Genomic DNA, 18,113 nt, shown 5'->3' on the forward strand with positions numbered 1-18,113 from the left:
TTAGTAAATAGTTAATAACTATTTACTAGCTTGTCTACCTAAAATTAATACAAACTTACCTGTGAAATAAAAATAAAACCTAAGCTAGCTACAATGTAACTATTAGTTATATTGTAGCTACCTTAGGTTTTATTTCACAGGTATGTATTTAGTTTTAAATAGGAATTATTTAGTTTATAATTGTAAATTTAATATAGATCTAATTTCATTATGTTAAAGTTAGGGGTTGTTAGGGTTAGAGTTAGGTTTAGGGTTAGGATTAGGGTTAGGGTTACGTTAGGGTTAGATTTAGGGGTTACTATAGTTTAATTTAGGTTGTTGTGATGTGGGGGGCTGCAAGTTTAGGGGTTAATAGGTTTATTTAGTGGTAGTGATGTGGGAGGCCAGAGGTTTAGCGGTTAATAACTTTATTTAGTTGCAGCGATGTTCGGGAGTAGTGGAATAGGGGTTAATAACTGTAGTATAGTGGCGGCGATATCAGGAGTGGCAGCTTAGGGGATAATAATTTTATTTTGGTGGCGGCGATATTCAGAGTGGCAGATTAGGGGTTAATAATTTTATTTAGGTGGCGGCGATATCGGGAGCGGCAGATTATGGGGTTGATGTTAGGGTGTTAGGTTTAAACTTTATTTTCTTTTTTCCCCATAGATATCAATGGGTCTGCGTTACGGAGCTTTTGTTTCCATGATCGCAGGTGTTAGACTTTTTTTTATGACCCGCTCTCCCCATTGATGTCTATGGGGAAAGCATGCACGAGCACGTCAAAACACTGCTTGTTTTTGGTGCGGTATGGAGCTCAAAATCTCCTTATCGCCCGGGCAAGCCGGGTTTTTTAAACTTGTAATGGCAGCACTATAGGGGGTTAAATAACGCAACTTTTGTTGCGTTCTTTACTTTCCCTATAGCGCTCATAACTCGTAATCTAGGTGAATGTAAGTAAAGATATTAAACTGCCAGGTATATCAACATTATTAACTAAATAAGAGTACAAGAGTACAATGTTAATATCAAGGGGTAGATTTATTAAAGTCTACACCTTAGTCATCCTAAAGTCTCACCTCAGATTAAGCTGCAAATAGCCTCCTGCACCCCTTTCTATATCATGCAGCAGGAATGGTAAAACAGTTATTTTGAAATGAATATTGTTCTGGCCAGTTTGAAATGGCTGCCAAGCTCCACCCACTGATGACATCATGATATGGGCTGCACATTGCTTCCAATCACAAAAGGCTCACTAGTTGGATTCAACAGACTGTCAATGCTATTCAGCATAGTGCAAAGATGCATCCCAGATCGTGATGTCATCAGTGGGTGTAGCTTGGCAGCCATTTCAAACTGGCCAGAAACAAAAGTTATTTCAAATAACTGTTTTACTGTTTCTGTTGCTTGATATAGAAGGGGTGCAGGAGGTTTTTTTGCAGCTTAATCTAAGCTAAGACTTTAAGATAACTACGATGTAGACTGTCCCTTTAAGCAGCGTGTGCTGCATTCTACGCCCATCGTTTTAGGCTCGTAAGACCGCTGCTCCTTTAATTCTCTGCCACCTTTTAGGTGGTGGAATGAAATCATCCCAATCCGATATAGATTTTTACCTCAAACACTTGGGGGTAGATTTATTAATGGTTGAGTGGACATGATTCGCTGTAGCAAATCATGTCTGCTCGACCTTGCTAAATGCCGACACCATACGCTGTCAGCATTTTTCATTACACAAGCATTTCTAGTGAAATACTTGTGGAATGCCACCCCCTGCTCACTCGCGTCCAATTGGCCGCTAGCAGGGGGTGGCATTCCACAAGCATTTCACTAGAAATGCTTGTGTAATGATAAATGCTGACAGCGTATGCTGTCGGCATTTAGCAAGGTCGAGCGGACATGATTCGCTACAGCGAATCATGTCCACTCAACCATTAATAAATCTACCCCCAAGTGTTTGAGGTAAAAATCTACATGCTGTAATAAAAAAAAAGAAGAATCATTTTCTAAGAGCAGATAAAAAAGAAGCCTGTGAGACTACATTTTTGGGGGGTAAATAAGAGAGATCCCTGGAAATAAGGAAGGGTTGTCAACACTACTGCTCTTTCAAAAATCTGTATACGCCAGCCTGGAGATTTTCACTAGTGCACTAGTAAGAAATTAAAGTGAAGGAAGTATCAAAATTGAGTGGACAAGTATTTTTCCCTATGCCCCCCAGTGATATTTTTTCACTTTGAGTATAAGGGCCTTAAAGTTGGTTTAGTTGGCCTAATCCATTTAAAGGGACATAAGACCCAAAAATGTTCAACTTTCCAATTTACTTCTATCATCTAATTTGCTTCATTCTCTTGTTTCCATTATTGAAGAAGCTGCCATGAACTACTGGTAAATAGCTGAACACACTGGGTGAGCCAATAACGGTCCAGATTACGTATATACAAATATATATACATACATATATATTTTAAATTTGCTGCGCTACTTACCACCTTTGCTGTGCTAGGTACTCTGCCGTGTCTCACGGCATGAGAACGAGGCTCCCATTGAAAACGAGGTCATGTTTGCATTGCCCTGAACCTGTAGTACAGGTATTACCGAGTGGAGAGCAAATATTGTGCAATTTTGCACTCCAGTAATATCTGTATTACAGGTTCAGCGCAATGCAAACATGACCTTGCATTCAATGGGAGCCTCGTTCTCATGCCGTGAGACACGGCAGAGTACCTAGCGCAACAAAGGGGGTAAGTAGTGGAACAAAACAGTCCCGATAGACCGCAATATAAAGGCAATTGTCAGTGCCTTTTTTTCTAACAACCCACATCTACTCACTTTAACACCTAATTTGCCGTTTATGGCCACACAATAAATTAGCGCTACACTTGTATTCTAGCCAAACATGAGACATATATGTGCTGCAACCAATCAGCAGCTCGCGAGCCTATCTAGGTATCCTTTTCAATGAAGGATACCATGAAAACAAATTAGATAATAGAAATAAATTGTAAAGTTTTCTAACATTATATGATCTATCTGAATCATGAAAGAATACTTTTGGGTTTTATGGTCCTTTAACTTAATTTATAAAAAGTAATGTAAGATTTGCATTTTACATTAATAAATGTTACACTTTCAGTATTATACATAGTCCTGACACTTCTCTATTACACATAGTTATTGTCATACATCCAAAACTTAACATCCTTGAATTAATTGCTATACAAATCAGACAAATTAGAAATTTAAAGTCAAAAGAATATTTGCAGATATATTAAAAAAAGTACAACAAGGAAGGTCAAAAAGATAATAAAACAGACTATGAGTGGAGTGCTATAGTTTGCGCGCCAGCGATATTAGGTATACTATATTCATATTTTTATGTCGGGTTAGAGCATTTGAGAATATGCGTTCGGGTTAGTGTGCACGTTTTTTTCCACTTTTTCTTGCTCCATTGACTTTAAAGGGGGGAATAGGTTATCACGCACAATATTCTATGGGAGAAATAGGTTATCACACACAATATTCTTTTATCTGCTTTTTTCGTGCATTGGGTTAGCGCGTGAGTGATTCATTTTTACTTTTAACTTGTAATACGAGTGCAACCCAACGCGCACAAAAAAAAGTTTGCTTCTAGTGTAGTTAGTGCGAGAGCAAAAGCGCTAAATCTCATATTCTGGCACATTTTTTTTTCTTTTCATTTAAAGGATAATTAAATGTAGTGCCATGGCACAAAATTTGGTCTTAAAGGGATGGTATGTCATTAAACTTTTATGGTCTCAGTTTATTAGCAAAGTTTGCATTGTTCTCTGTGTATCCTATTTTTAAAAGTAAACCTAGGTAGGCTAATAGGAGCTTTGCTACAAATATTTTTGCAAACACTTCTTGTATTCAATGCTAAAGGAACGTGCATGGTTTAAAGCTCCTATAAACTAACTTAGGTTTACACTTCAACATAAGACGCAAATAGAATGAAGCAAATAAAAGTAAATTGGAAAGTTGTTTTTTTTTTGCATGTACTATCTAAACCCATAAAAGTTTACTGCCCCTTTAAATGAGCTGAAATACCAGATTATAAAGTATGCTACTTAATACGATCTGATAACCTCCCTGTTTACAATTATTGTAGAATCAAGATAAAGTACCTGTGCATATTTAATACACAGTAGTAATACTTGGATCTTGGACAAAACACATGGGTTATACAAGGTAAAGTTAAAAAACAGAAAAGAAAAACATATTGTCAACACAAAAATGTTATTTTTTTAAAGCACTTCAGCATCAAATATAGAGATCACTATATTCAATGAAATATCATTCACTTTCTGTTTTGCATAAACTTGTCCTTTATTCATTCAAATCCAATGCAAATATCCTCATGAAGTTATGAGAAGTTGTGCAACTTAATCACCTAATCACATCCATCCAGGTTTAAATTTGCATCAGATAATAAGTGAGAATCTCTAGTAGGTCTGAAATTTCATATAGTTCTTTGTTTCTTCAAGTGCAAAAGAACAGCTGTAGCTTCTATCCCTAATAAAATATGCATGTAAATATTTATATGGAAGCCATAGTGTTGAAAGTTTCAGATCTCCTTAATCAAAGGATGACAGGGCAATATAACACATATTTTATATAGTTGGCTAGATTTCCTAAAGGAGTAGGTTTTCACTTTAAGGTGGAAACATCTGTAATTTTTATGTTGCTCTATAGTGGGGCTTCCAACATTTTATCTTTGATCTTCATATGATTTTAATTTGACACAAGCTGAATACCATACATGATGCTTATAGGTATCAGAAATGTAAAAGAAAAATAGATATGACTTTTAAAATCTATTAGTGGGCCAGCTCTTCAGAAGATCCTTGTACAAAATTTGCTCGGTTTAATATTCCAATCCATTTGCAGAGCCACCATTTAAAGGGACACTGAACCCAATTTTTTTCTTTTGTGATTCAGATAAAGCATGCAATTTTAAGCAACTTTCTAATTGACTCCTATTATCAAATTGCCTTCATTCTCTTGGTATCTTTATTTGAAATGCAAGAATGTAAGTTTAGATTCCGGCCCATTTTTGGTGAACAAACTGGGTTGTTCTTGCTGATTCGTGGATAAATTCACCCACCAATAAACAAGTGCTTTCCATGGTACTGAACCACTGAAACAAAAAAATAGCTTAGATGCCTTCTTTTTCAAATAAAGAAAGCAAGAGAATAAAGAAAAATTGATAATAGGTGTAAATTAGAAAGTTGCTTAAAATTGCATGTTCTATCTGAATCACGAAAGAAAAAATTTGGGTTTAGTGTTCCTTAGTTAGTAAATTCACTTGAGTTTTGTATACAATCTAACAGGAAAGTAATGTTAAATGTGCATAAAAAACTACTAGAAAATTGGTTATTTCATGGTTTTCAAGAGAGCTTTTGTATGAAGCTCCAGTGTTGCCAATTTTTTTTCAACAAATTGTGCAGCCAATTTATAAAAAATGTGCTTATGATTTACTTTATTGTAACGTCAACGTCAATCCCGCACGCAAAAAAATGACATTTTTGTGTGGTATTTCCATAGCGCCGGTATTACAGGTTGTGCAGTGAGGCTAAAATGCTTGCGTTACAGCCTATACCGATACGATCCATACCACCATCTGAGAGCAGTAGTTATGGAATTTGTGTAACAAAAATGTTTCACAAAACTCATAACTAAAGAATTACAAAAGTACACTAACACCCATAAACTACCTATTAACCCCTAAACCAAGGCCCTCCCGCATTGCAAACACTATTTAAAACTTATTAACCCCTAATCTGCCGCCCACCAACATCCCTGCCACTATAATAAAGTTATTAAGCCCTATTCCGCCACTCCCTGACACCGCCACCACTAACTAAACCTATTAACCCCTAAACCGCCAGCCCCCCACATTGCCACTACTAAATAAACTTGTTAACCCTTAAACCACCAGCCCCCCACATTGCCACTACTAAATAAACTTGTTAACCCTTAAACCACCAGCCCCCCACATCGCCACTAATAAATTAAACTAGTAACCCCTAAACCTATCACCCCCTAACTTTAAATTAAAATTAGAATATCTCTATCTTAAAATAAAATAAAAACTTACCTGTGAAATTAAAAAACCTTAAGTTTAAACTAACAATTACCTAACATAACTATTATACTAAAATTAAAATAACTACCAATTAAAAAAATACACATTAAAAAACCTAACACTACTAAAAAAAATTAAGTCTAAAATTGCAAAAAATAAAAAATACGAAATTACGAAAAATAACAAACACTAAATTACGAAAAATAACAAACGAAATTATCAAAAATAAAAACAATTACTTCTAATCTAATAGCCCCCCCCCCAAAAAAAAATCCCCCCAAAATAAAAAAACCCTAGCCTACAATAAACTACCAAAAGCCATTAAAAGGGCCTTTTGTATGGCATTGCCCTAAATAAATCAGCTCTTTTACCTGTAAAAAAAAATACAAAGACCCCCCAACAGTAAAACCCATCACCCAACCAACCCCCCCAAAATAAAAAACCTAACTCTAACAAAAACCTAAGCTACCCATTGCCCTGAAGAGGGCATTTGTATGGGCATTGCCCTTAAAAGGGCATTCAGCTCTTTTACATTGCCCTGAAAATGTAATTCAGCTCTTTTACCTAAAGCCCAAAACTCTAATCTAAAAAATAAACCCACACAAAAAAATAAAAAAAAAATCTAACACTAATCCCGAAGATCAACTCACAGTTTCTGAAGTCCGGACATCCATCCTCATCCAGGCGGCGAGAAGTCTTTATCCTGGCGGCGAGAAGTCTTTATCCAGGTGGCGCCTTCTATCTTCATCCCGGCAGCACGGAGCGGATCCATCCTTGAAGACATCCAGCGCAGAGCATCCTCTTCATATGGTCACCGCTGTACGCTGGATCTTCAATGCAAGGGAGCCTTTTCAAAATGGCGTCCCTTGCATTCCTATTGGCTGATTTCATTCTTTTAATTCAAATCAGCCAGTAGGATGAGAGCTACTGAAATCATATTGACTGTTCAAAACAGCCAATAGGATGAGAGCTAATAAAATTCTATTGGCTATTAAAATTAGCCAGTAGAATTAGGTGTAATTGTTTTTATTTTTAATAATTTTGTTTGTAATTTAGTGTTAGTTAATTTTCATAATTTAGTATTTTTAATTTTTTTGCAATTTTAGATTTACACTTTTTTTAGTAGTGTTAGTTTTTTTAATGTTTTTTTTTTTTAAATTTATTTTATTTTTATTTATAACCAATAAAGGGTACAACAAAGCAAGTTATAACATCAGCCCACCTCACAGGGTGAGTAGAAGGATAGAGACGACAATGCATTGAATCAAGATATCCTACGTTGGCATATTTGTAAAAGTGTAGAACACAGTTAAAATTGGGAAATTTTCAATGGGTTCAAGAGTGTTCTGAGAAATACATGTTTGCACCACAATATTGGGGTTTTTATATAAACTTTACCTAAAATACAAACACAAAAAACAAAAACAAACAAACATATAGTAATCGATCCTATCCATAAACTAGATATGTAGAGCTGCAAGCTGTAGGGTGTATATTGTACTGCTATACATTGGTGTATGAGCACTTATGCTAAGCTAGTAAGAATCAGAATGGCACTTAATAGGGATGTACCCCGTTCAGTTGTTTAGCGTTCCATACAGACCACCGCAATGTCAGTGTAATAGCAATAGCAAGCAGCGTGTTTCTAATCATGACAAACACCATTGCTGTATCAGTAAACCCTGTCTAAAAATTGATCTTATCAGTTCAGGTCCTTGGACATCCTAAAGTAAGTGTACGGTATCTATTCCCGGGTGGGGAAAGGTCTATGTATAATTTATGGTTATCCTTCTAATAGTTGTGACCCTGGGAATGTACAAGTAGGTTATTCTAGCGACCATGCGTTAGTTTATTAAGAATTGGATTTTATGGAGGGAGTTTGGGGGTTCACGTATGGAGTAGACCAAGTACTGAGAATTAGTGGGGTTAAGGTGTAATATAAAATTTGCTGTCATTTTAGAGATGCTATGAGAAGATAAAAACAAAGTAAAACAACAGAAGAGGCCAATGGGGCCAAAACAGAAACAGACAAAAAAAAAAAAAAACTAACCAAAACAAAACATAAAACAAACAAACAAATCCCCTCTGATTGGAATAGTAATTTTACATAGAAGTAGAAACGAGATACCTTGAGTTTAAGAAGTTGCTATATACACATTGATAGGCTGGTCTGGTAACAACTCCTGGATGCTATCGGCATGGTTAGCAAGGTATAGTAGGATATATAAGTAGATGGTCAGGCATTTCCAATTTATTGCTTAAGTCAGTGTATTCTCTGCTGGGTTTTGTAAGTTAGGTTTTGATGTAAAAACCAGTAGTTATGTCAGTAGTAAAATAAAGGTTAAGCTTGATGCATGTATCTCAGACATTCATGAGCTGCATATATAAGTGATGTAAGCCTGTTATCGTGTGGCTATAGCAAGTGTTTAACACATGAGGGAAGTTAGAGAATGTGGGCATCAAGTATAGTGTGTTGGTATGTTATGCCTTATAACGAGCAAAGATTCTTTTAGTATTTTGTTTTGAGTAGCTATGATTTAAGTAAGATAATACCCAAGCCATGGGCCAGTGGATTACAGCAGAAAAGATGTATGGATTATCTAACGTTGTAAAATAACCTCAAACCCAGATAGGAAAAAAAAAATTCTTAGTTGATTGTAAAATCCACCACAACCCTATGTCTAACTAGATGTTTCAAAGGGGACACTTGGCTACACATTAGCATATTGTAGGCTTATGTAGGGAGGACTGCATGTAACTTGTTATACTGCACCAACACTATATACAATGATCATTAGTGACCTGCAGACAGAGATAACTCTAAGGTGCCGTTTCAGAGGGGTAGTTCGAATATAAAGGTACATAGTAAAGACTATTATAACATATAATTAAACCACAATATTCCCCTCACAACAATATGGGAAGGTGAACAAAATACTGAACTGTATCTTTAACACAATCCAAAGTCCCATAAGTAACGTTTTCAAGATAGAGTTTTCCCTAACATGGGACCCAATGTTTGCAGAGTTTAGAGTCTACCTATGCAGTATAGGCAGTCTTGCGGGGTCCACAAGCCATACTTCAACCGACACCATTTTTTGGAAGACTGAGCCAAGAGCCAAACATGCCAACTGCGTACCAGTCATGTCGATCCCCATACTTAATGTTGAGCTGGTATTGCGAGTCGAGGAGTTCCCTTGTCATCACTGTTGAGTTAGAGGTATTGTAGGCTGGATTATCCTGAGTGCTTGTTCCGTAATCTGAGCCCGGACCTATGGTAGACGTTGGAGACGATCCTAAGGGCAGCAGTAGGTCTTTCTTTAGATCCATAAATAAACCTATGTTAGGAGCTGGCAGGTGCGGGCAGAGGGGGGGGTCGCTTCAACCACTGATATCACTGCAGCATCTCTCATCTGTGGAGGATGTTCAGGATCTTCAAAGTTGCTATTGGTCTTCCGCAAGTTGTGTGTGGTATTATTTATTGTATATTGTAGGTTAGAGCCATGTTGACTAATGGTGGATTTCTGTAGTTGGAGAGGTTGTTCCTTTAATTGTATCATTGCGCATAGATCCGCACAGGAAGTAAGAAGTCGATCTAGTCTAGGCAAGAATATGGTTATATAGGTATAAGGAGAGAGTTAACAATGTAATGTCAATTAAATCCCCAATTAAATTTGTACCATATCTTGCAGGGAAGAAGAGTGTATCAACCCTGTGTAGAGAGAATCAATCTCTTATATATTATAAAGGCAGGGGGGTGCTCAATATCCTGATATAAATGTAGGAAAAATGGAGAGAAAAATGGATATATCAGAGCACACAATGTAGCCACAAATTAAAGTACTGTGTAGTGTATAAGTGAGCTGGCTGGGAGCGAGCCAGGTATAATAAAATATAACTTTTAATAATATATGTTAAAATAACGATGGTGGAAAGTTCCACATATAAAGTGCAGGGTTAAAAACAATTAAAATGAAGGTTGAATGCTGAATTGCCCAGGTAACCACCTATAATGTGAGTTAAATGATAGAGTCTGGCAAGGAGGCACTACAATATGCTCGCGGATTGCACAAAAGCTAAGCTATAAAGAGGATTGACCTCACACAACAATATATATCTGTCTAGTGCAATACTGGAGCAGTGTCTAAGCTTGCCAGAGTCCCAATCTATAGTATGTCAAGTAGTATGGAGATTAGAAAAACTATCAGTGTTACGATACTGAACTAATAGTGGATGTAGCCCATATCACATACCGGACACGTATAAACCAAATAAATGGTAACTATGTATAAAACTCCTATTAGATACTGATACACTAATTAACCCACAAAGGCAAATAGTTAAGCATTCATAGAGAGCGCCTGATGCGCATTTCGCCACGCTAGTGGCTTTATCAAAGGCTAACCAGACTCGCGCCGAACTCACTGTTAAAATAGTGCCGTTAGCCAATCAGGAGTGAGTAATCGTACACACCCCTGTAGTGATAGCCAATCGTTTATGACACATTTGATTCGGTAGTCATTTGTCACATGACTTCTTAGATAGTGACGTATATTTGAAGGCGTGTATTGTTAACGCCTATGTAAACATTTGTTTCTTAGATAAGACTTATACATAAGTAAGTTGCTCGCATTTGTTTCTGGTTGAATATGTCAGTTTGCAGTTCAGCTGCTAAACACTGTGCAAAACCTGATCAAATATACACATTATCCAAGTCTGTTATGTTGCGTACGGCACTATGTTAAAATAGCTGACATATAAGGCAATCCAGAAATTTGGCGAGTCACTTTTGAGACTAATAATTTGGTACAGTTTATCACAATGATTCGTTGTAGTTGTGTATCAATTGTAGTGAAAGATATTAGTATCACATACGGGGAAGAAAAAGAAGAAGGAGTACAGGGTTGTCAATTGACCCATATGCTCCATATTAGGTGTATGTGTTGATACAATATCGGATCAATATCATGCAAGAGTTAGCATGTTATATAGGTAGTCTTAGTCTTAAAAGACACATTGGTATGTCGATGATCTCTATCAAATTCTCATAGACCATTGCACTAATATTAGCACCCATTAATTCAATATATTATTACACTCAATAATAAAGATGCATATTCAAATTCAATTATATATATTTCCACCCGGGATTCATAAAGTGGCTATAAATAATTTGTTATTCTCATAACGGATGAGTGGTCTTACTGGTATTAAGTATTGGGTCCACAACAAATGAGTCCCATACGTTTAGGTCAGAGAGATATTGAAATATGCTTTATTATTTGCCTTCTATGGTGGATGTTATATACATATATTATATATTATTATGTATCCATTTCATGTCTATACAGCTGTGATGCCATGTCTGCTTATTACAAGTTAGACATATATCAGAAAATTTCTATGTGTAAGATATTCATTCAATTAATACTCGGACAAAAAATATAATGTACACTTAAGAAGAAGGTTTGTGTGTATTACGATGATAACTCTAATATCAGAATTTTCAATTAGATGTTATGAAAGGGCATTGATATATGCATTTATTATGTATCGGTCTACTGATTGGATATTGGTTTGCTTATAGGAAATACCAGTTCTAAAATACTACCGGCTATCTATAATAATTGCTCATCGATATGTTGGTCTTATAAAAACGAATTATAGCCATCCTGTTCGTTTAGGCCTACTGGTGCTAGCGTGTTCAACCAAAAGATCCAACGGCATTCTGCCTGGAGGAGCATGCTTTCAACATTCCCTGCTCTAATTCCAGGTTTGATTACCTGAAGTACAGACACTTTTAAATCTGGTTTTGTACCGTGATTCTTAGCATAATGTTTAGCTACTGGGGTGAGAATTTTTCCTTTCTCTTGATCTTTAATGCAGTTCTTAATGCTATTCACATGTTCCCCTAGTCGCGTGCGTAGTTCTCGAGTCGTTATACCAATATACCTCTTTCCACACTTACACAGTAAGCAGTAAACCACATTTTTAGTTTTACAGTTAGCAAATCCAAGCATCTGCTTTGTACCTCCAGTGCGAGTAGTAAACTCTCTCTCATTGGATATGAATTTACAGAAGCTACAAGTGCCACACGTATATGTTCCACATACATATTTGCTGCATTTTCTCTTGGTAAAATGACTTTTGACCAACATATTACCAATGGTTGGTGCTCTCCTCCAGCTGGTTTTTATTTTGTCTCCTATGAAGGTTGACAAGTCTGTGTCAGATTTTAGAATACCACTGTGTTTATTTAGGATATCAGTAATTCTATTATGATTATTATTGTAAGTGGTTACAAATCTGACTTGGCTGTCCACAGTTTTGTTTTTCTTTTTTGGAATTAACAAAGATTCCCTTGGTGTTCTTTTGGCTCTTTGGTACGCTTTCCGGATTATTTTACGGGTGTAGCCTCTATTTTTTAGTCTTATTTTCAGTTCTTTTGCTCGTTTATTAAAGACTTGAAAATCGCTACAATTTCTTCTTATTCTTAAGAATTCCCCTGTGGGGATTGCATTCTTAGTGCCCCTAGTGTGACAGCTATCATATTGTAGAATTGAATTAGTAGCCGTTTTCTTTCTGAAGAGGTCGGTTTTGAGACAATTGTTCTTATCTTTGTAAATATGGAGGTCCAGAAATTCCACTGTACTCTCACTTATACAGTAAGTCAATTTTAGATTCATATCATTTTGATTCAGAATAGATATGAATTCTTTAAATGTTTCTGCATTACCAGTCCATATTATGAAGAGATCGTCTATGTACCGACACCACAAATTTATACAGTCAGTGTATTTGGACATGTTTTCATTGAACACAAATTCTCGTTCCCACCACCCTAAGTAAATATTCGCATATGTAGGTGCGCAAGATGACCCCATGGCGGTGCCCTGTATTTGCAAATAGAAGTTATCATTGAAAACAAAATAATTGTGTGTCAATACAAACTGTAGTAGGTTGATTATAAATTTGTTTCTTTCAAATTTATCATTAGATTGCATACTCAAGAAAAATTCTACAGCTTTTAGTCCAAATTCATGTTTGATGGAGGTATATAATGATTCAACATCACAAGTAATTAAGAGGGAGTCTTTATCTATTGTTAGATCGTTTATTTTACTTAAAATATCCATAGTATCACGTGTATAGGATGGCAATGCCCATACCATCTCTCTTAAGTATAGATCTAAGAATTTACTCCCCTGTTCACATAGGCTGTTTATGCTAGACACTATTGGTCTGCCCGGTGGTTTCTCTTTGTTTTTGTGAATTTTCGGTAGAAAGTATATGGTCGCTATTCTTGGGTTCTTAACCTGTAAGAAAGACCATTCTTTTTGACTAATTAAGTTGTCTCGTTTAGCACTATTGATCAAGTCAGAGTAGTTAGTTAAGAACTGCGAAGTGGGGTTGGAAAACAGGTGTTTGTAACATTTGCGATCGTTCAATTGTTTGTTGGCTTCATGGACATATTCCTCTTTTCCCCAAATGACTATATTGCCCCCTTTGTCTGAGGGTTTAATGATTACATCATCCCAAGAGTTGATTATTTTGATAGCTTCTTCTTCTTTTTTACTGATGTTTCTGATTATAGTATCAGGTAGTTCAAGGAAATCATGTATGACCATTTTTATGAAGACCTCAATTTGGGGTACTTTTGATGTAGGTGGCATGTATTTAGATTTTAATTTAATCTGTTTGTCTAGAAATTGTTCCACTTCTGCTCCCACATTTTCTTCATTTTCAGTCAATAAGTCAATAAGTGTGTCTAGTGTTTGTAGATCACTGGTAACAGTATCATCATTAGTGCTGTATATTTTCTTTAATAAAAGTTTTCTACAGTAAAGATGTAAGTCTTTTATTAGTTCAAATTTATTAAGGCGGGGGGAGGGGGAAAATGACAGACCTCTAGATAAGACTTGTTGTTGAGTCTCAGTAATACTTCTATTGGTTAGATTAATCACTTGTAGTTTGTCATTATCATTGTCATTGTTCACCATCTTGGTCGTTTCCCCCAGTCCCCCCTCCTCCTGTACCCATTGTCTGTCCTGTAACCCCACCTCGTTCGATCTCGCAAAGTTCTGTTTTCCTTTCCCCCTTCTTGTGGGTCTCGCGTTTCTTTGTCAAGTTGTGTTGTGTCTCTCCCTAAAAAACTGCTAGTACTGGGTCTGTTAGTATTACTTTCTGAGTCACTGTCTTCTATTGCCGAAGACTCACAGTCTGATTGATGTGTGTCTTTGGGTGGTGGTAAGCTATTAGGTGGCCTTCGTCTGGACTGTTTATCGTCCCACGTAAATATTTTACCTTTTTCGAAGTCTTTAATATCTCTTTTCAATTTAGAACATTTAGTCTGTATGATGTCTTTTTCTTTCTTGTCTAATTCTTCTCTCATCTCTTTATAGGATTGTTTACATTTCTCAAGCGACTCAAATTTTTGTAGTTTTACATTGTAATCGTTAATTTTTTTATCTAGCTCCGACATGACCTCTGTCTCATAGTCTGATAAGATCGCTACCAAAATTTCAGAGCAGTTTATCAATGCTTGTTCCCACCTATCTTTATAAGTATCGATATGAAAAGAAAAAGTGGGAAACAAGCGTACTCTCAGTCCTCTAGGGATAATGTGTTTTGCTAGATATTTATCATACGTGCTCTTATTCCAAAAAGAGCGGGTATGTTTCCTGATTAGATAGTTTAGGGATTTCAGACCATCTTCCCAATTATCTATTTCAGTGTCTAGGGAATTTTCAGTATCGCATGCTAGTGCGAATGTCTTATCTATATCCCTTAGTCTCTGATCCTGTCTGTTTTTAAAGTCTTGTGACAGGTTATGTGTCATTTTTGGATTTCTATATTTGTATCTTGTTATTGGCTATACTTAGGATTCTGTATATAGACAGAAAAGAAGGTAGTTTATCTCCGATTGCTGTCCTAAACAGCTGATAGACGTTAAATGGCGCTCTCTATGAATGCTTAACTATTTGCCTTTGTGGGTTAATTAGTGTATCAGTATCTAATAGGAGTTTTATACATAGTTACCATTTATTTGGTTTATACGTGTCCGGTATGTGATATGGGCTACATCCACTATTAGTTCAGTATCGTAACACTGATAGTTTTTCTAATCTCCATACTACTTGACATACTATAGATTGGGACTCTGGCAAGCTTAGACACTGCTCCAGTATTGCACTAGACAGATATATATTGTTGTGTGAGGTCAATCCTCTTTATAGCTTAGCTTTTGTGCAATCCGCGATCATTTTGTAGTGCCTCCTTGCCAGACTCTATCATTTAACTCACATTATAGGTGGTTACCTGGGCAATTCAGCATTCAACCTTCATTTTAATTGTTTTTAACCCTGCACTTTATATGTGGAACTTTCCACCATCGTTATTTTAACATATATTATTAAAAGTTATATTTTATTATACCTGGCTCGCTCCCAGCCAGCTCACTTATACACTACACAGTACTTTAATTTGTGGCTACATTGTGTGCTCTGATATATCCATTTTTCTCTCCATTTTTCCTACATTTATATCAGGATATTGAGCACCCCCCTGCCTTTATAATATATAAGAGATTGATTCTCTCTACACAGGGTTGATACACTCTTCTTCCCTGCAAGATATGGTACAAATTTAATTGGGGATTTAATTGACATTACATTGTTAACTCTCTCCTTATACCTATATAACCATTTAACGGCTATCAGCTGTTTAGGACAGCAATCGGAGATAAACTACCTTCTTTTCTGTCTAATAGCTTACCACCACCCAAAGACACACATCAATCAGACTGTGAGTCTTCGGCAATAGAAGACAGTGACTCAGAAAGTAATACTAACAGACCCAGTACTAGCAGTTTTTTAGGGAGAGACACAACACAACTCGACAAAGAAACGCGAGACCCACAAGAAGGGGGAAAGGAAAACAGAACTTTGCGAGATCGAACGAGGTGGGGTTACAGGACAGACAATGGGTACAGGAGGAGGGGGGACTGGGGGAAACGACCAAGATGGTGAACAATGACAATGATAATGACAAACTACAAGTGATTAATCTAACCAATAGAAGTATTACTGAGACTCAACAACAAGTCTTATCTAGAGGTCTGTCATTTTCCCCCTCCCCCCGCCTTAATAAATTTGAACTAATAAAAGACTTACATCTTTAATGTAGAAAACTTTTATTAAAGAAAATATACAGCACTAATAATGATACTGTTACTAGAGATCTACAAACACTAGACACACTAATTGACTTATTGACTAAAAATGAAGAAAATGTGGGAGCAGAAGTGGAACAATTTCTAGACAAACAGATTAAATTAAAATCTAAATACATGCCACCTACATCAAAAGTACCCCAAATTGAGGTCTTCATAAAAATGGTCATACATGATTTCCTTGAACTACCTGATACTATAATCAGAAACATCAGTTAAAAAGAAGAAGAAGCTCTCAAAATAATCAACTCTTGGGATGATGTAATCATTAAACCCTCAGACAAAGGGGGCAATATAGTCATTTGGGGAAAAGAGGAATATGTCCATGAAGCCAACAAACAATTGAACGATCGCAAATGTTACAAACACCTGTTTTCCAACCCCACTTCGCAGTTCTTAACTAACTACTCTGACTTGATCAATAGTGCTAAACGAGACAACTTAATTAGTCAAAAAGAATGGTCTTTCTTACAGGTTAAGAACCCAAGAATAGCGACCATATACTTTCTACCGAAAATTCACAAAAACAAAGAGAAACCACCGGGCAGACCAATAGTGTCTAGCATAAACAGCCTATGTGAACAGGGGAGTAAATTCTTAGATCTATACTTAAGAGAGATAGTATGGGCATTGCCATCCTATACACGTGATACTATGGATATTTTAAGTAAAATAAACGATCTAACAATAGATAAAGACTCCCTCTTAATTACTTGTGATGTTGAATCATTATATACCTCCATCAAACATGAATTTGGACTAAAAGCTGTAGAATTTTTCTTGAGTATGCAATCTAATGATAAATTTGAAAGAAACAAATTTATAATCAACCTACTACAGTTTGTATTGATACACAATTATTTTGTTTTCAATGATAACTTCTATTTGCAAATACAGGGCACCGCCATGGGGTCATCTTGCGCACCTACATATGCGAATATTTACTTAGGGTGGTGGGAACGAGAATTTGTGTTCAATGAAAACATGTCCAAATACACTGACTGTATAAATTTGTGGTGTCGGTACATAGACGATCTCTTCATAATATGGACTGGTAATGCAGAAACATTTAAAGAATTCATATCTATTCTGAATCAAAATGATATGAATCTAAAATTGACTTACTGTATAAGTGAGAGTACAGTGGAATTTCTGGACCTCCATATTTACAAAGATAAGAACAATTTTCTCAAAACCGACCTCTTCAGAAAGAAAACGGCTACTAATTCAATTCTACAATATGATAGCTGTCACACTAGGGGCACTAAGAATGCAATCCCCACAGGGGAATTCTTAAGAATAAGAAGAAATTGTAGCGATTTTCAAGTCTTTAATAAACGAGCAAAAGAACTGAAAATAAGACTAAAAAATAGAGGCTACACCCGTAAAATAATCCGGAAAGCGTACCAAAGAGCCAAAAGAACACCAAGGGAATCTTTGTTAATTCCAAAAAAGAAAAACAAAACTGTGGACAGCCAAGTCAGATTTGTAACCACTTACAATAATAATCATAATAGAATTACTGATATCCTAAATAAACACAGTGGTATTCTAAAATCTGACACAGACTTGTCAACCTTTATAGGAGACAAAGTAAAAACCAGCTGGAGGAGAGCACCAACCATTGGTAATATGTTGGTCAAAAGTCATTTTACCAAGAGAAAATGCAGCAAATATGTATGTGGAACATATACGTGTGGCACTTGTAGCTTCTGTAAATTCATATCCAATGAGAGAGAGTTTACTACTCGCACTGGAGGTACAAAGCAGATGCTTGGATTTGCTAACTGTAAAACTAAAAATGTG

This window comes from Bombina bombina, chromosome 6, assembly GCF_027579735.1.
Source record: "Bombina bombina isolate aBomBom1 chromosome 6, aBomBom1.pri, whole genome shotgun sequence".
In the NCBI taxonomy this organism is placed as follows: Eukaryota; Metazoa; Chordata; class Amphibia; order Anura; family Bombinatoridae; genus Bombina; species Bombina bombina.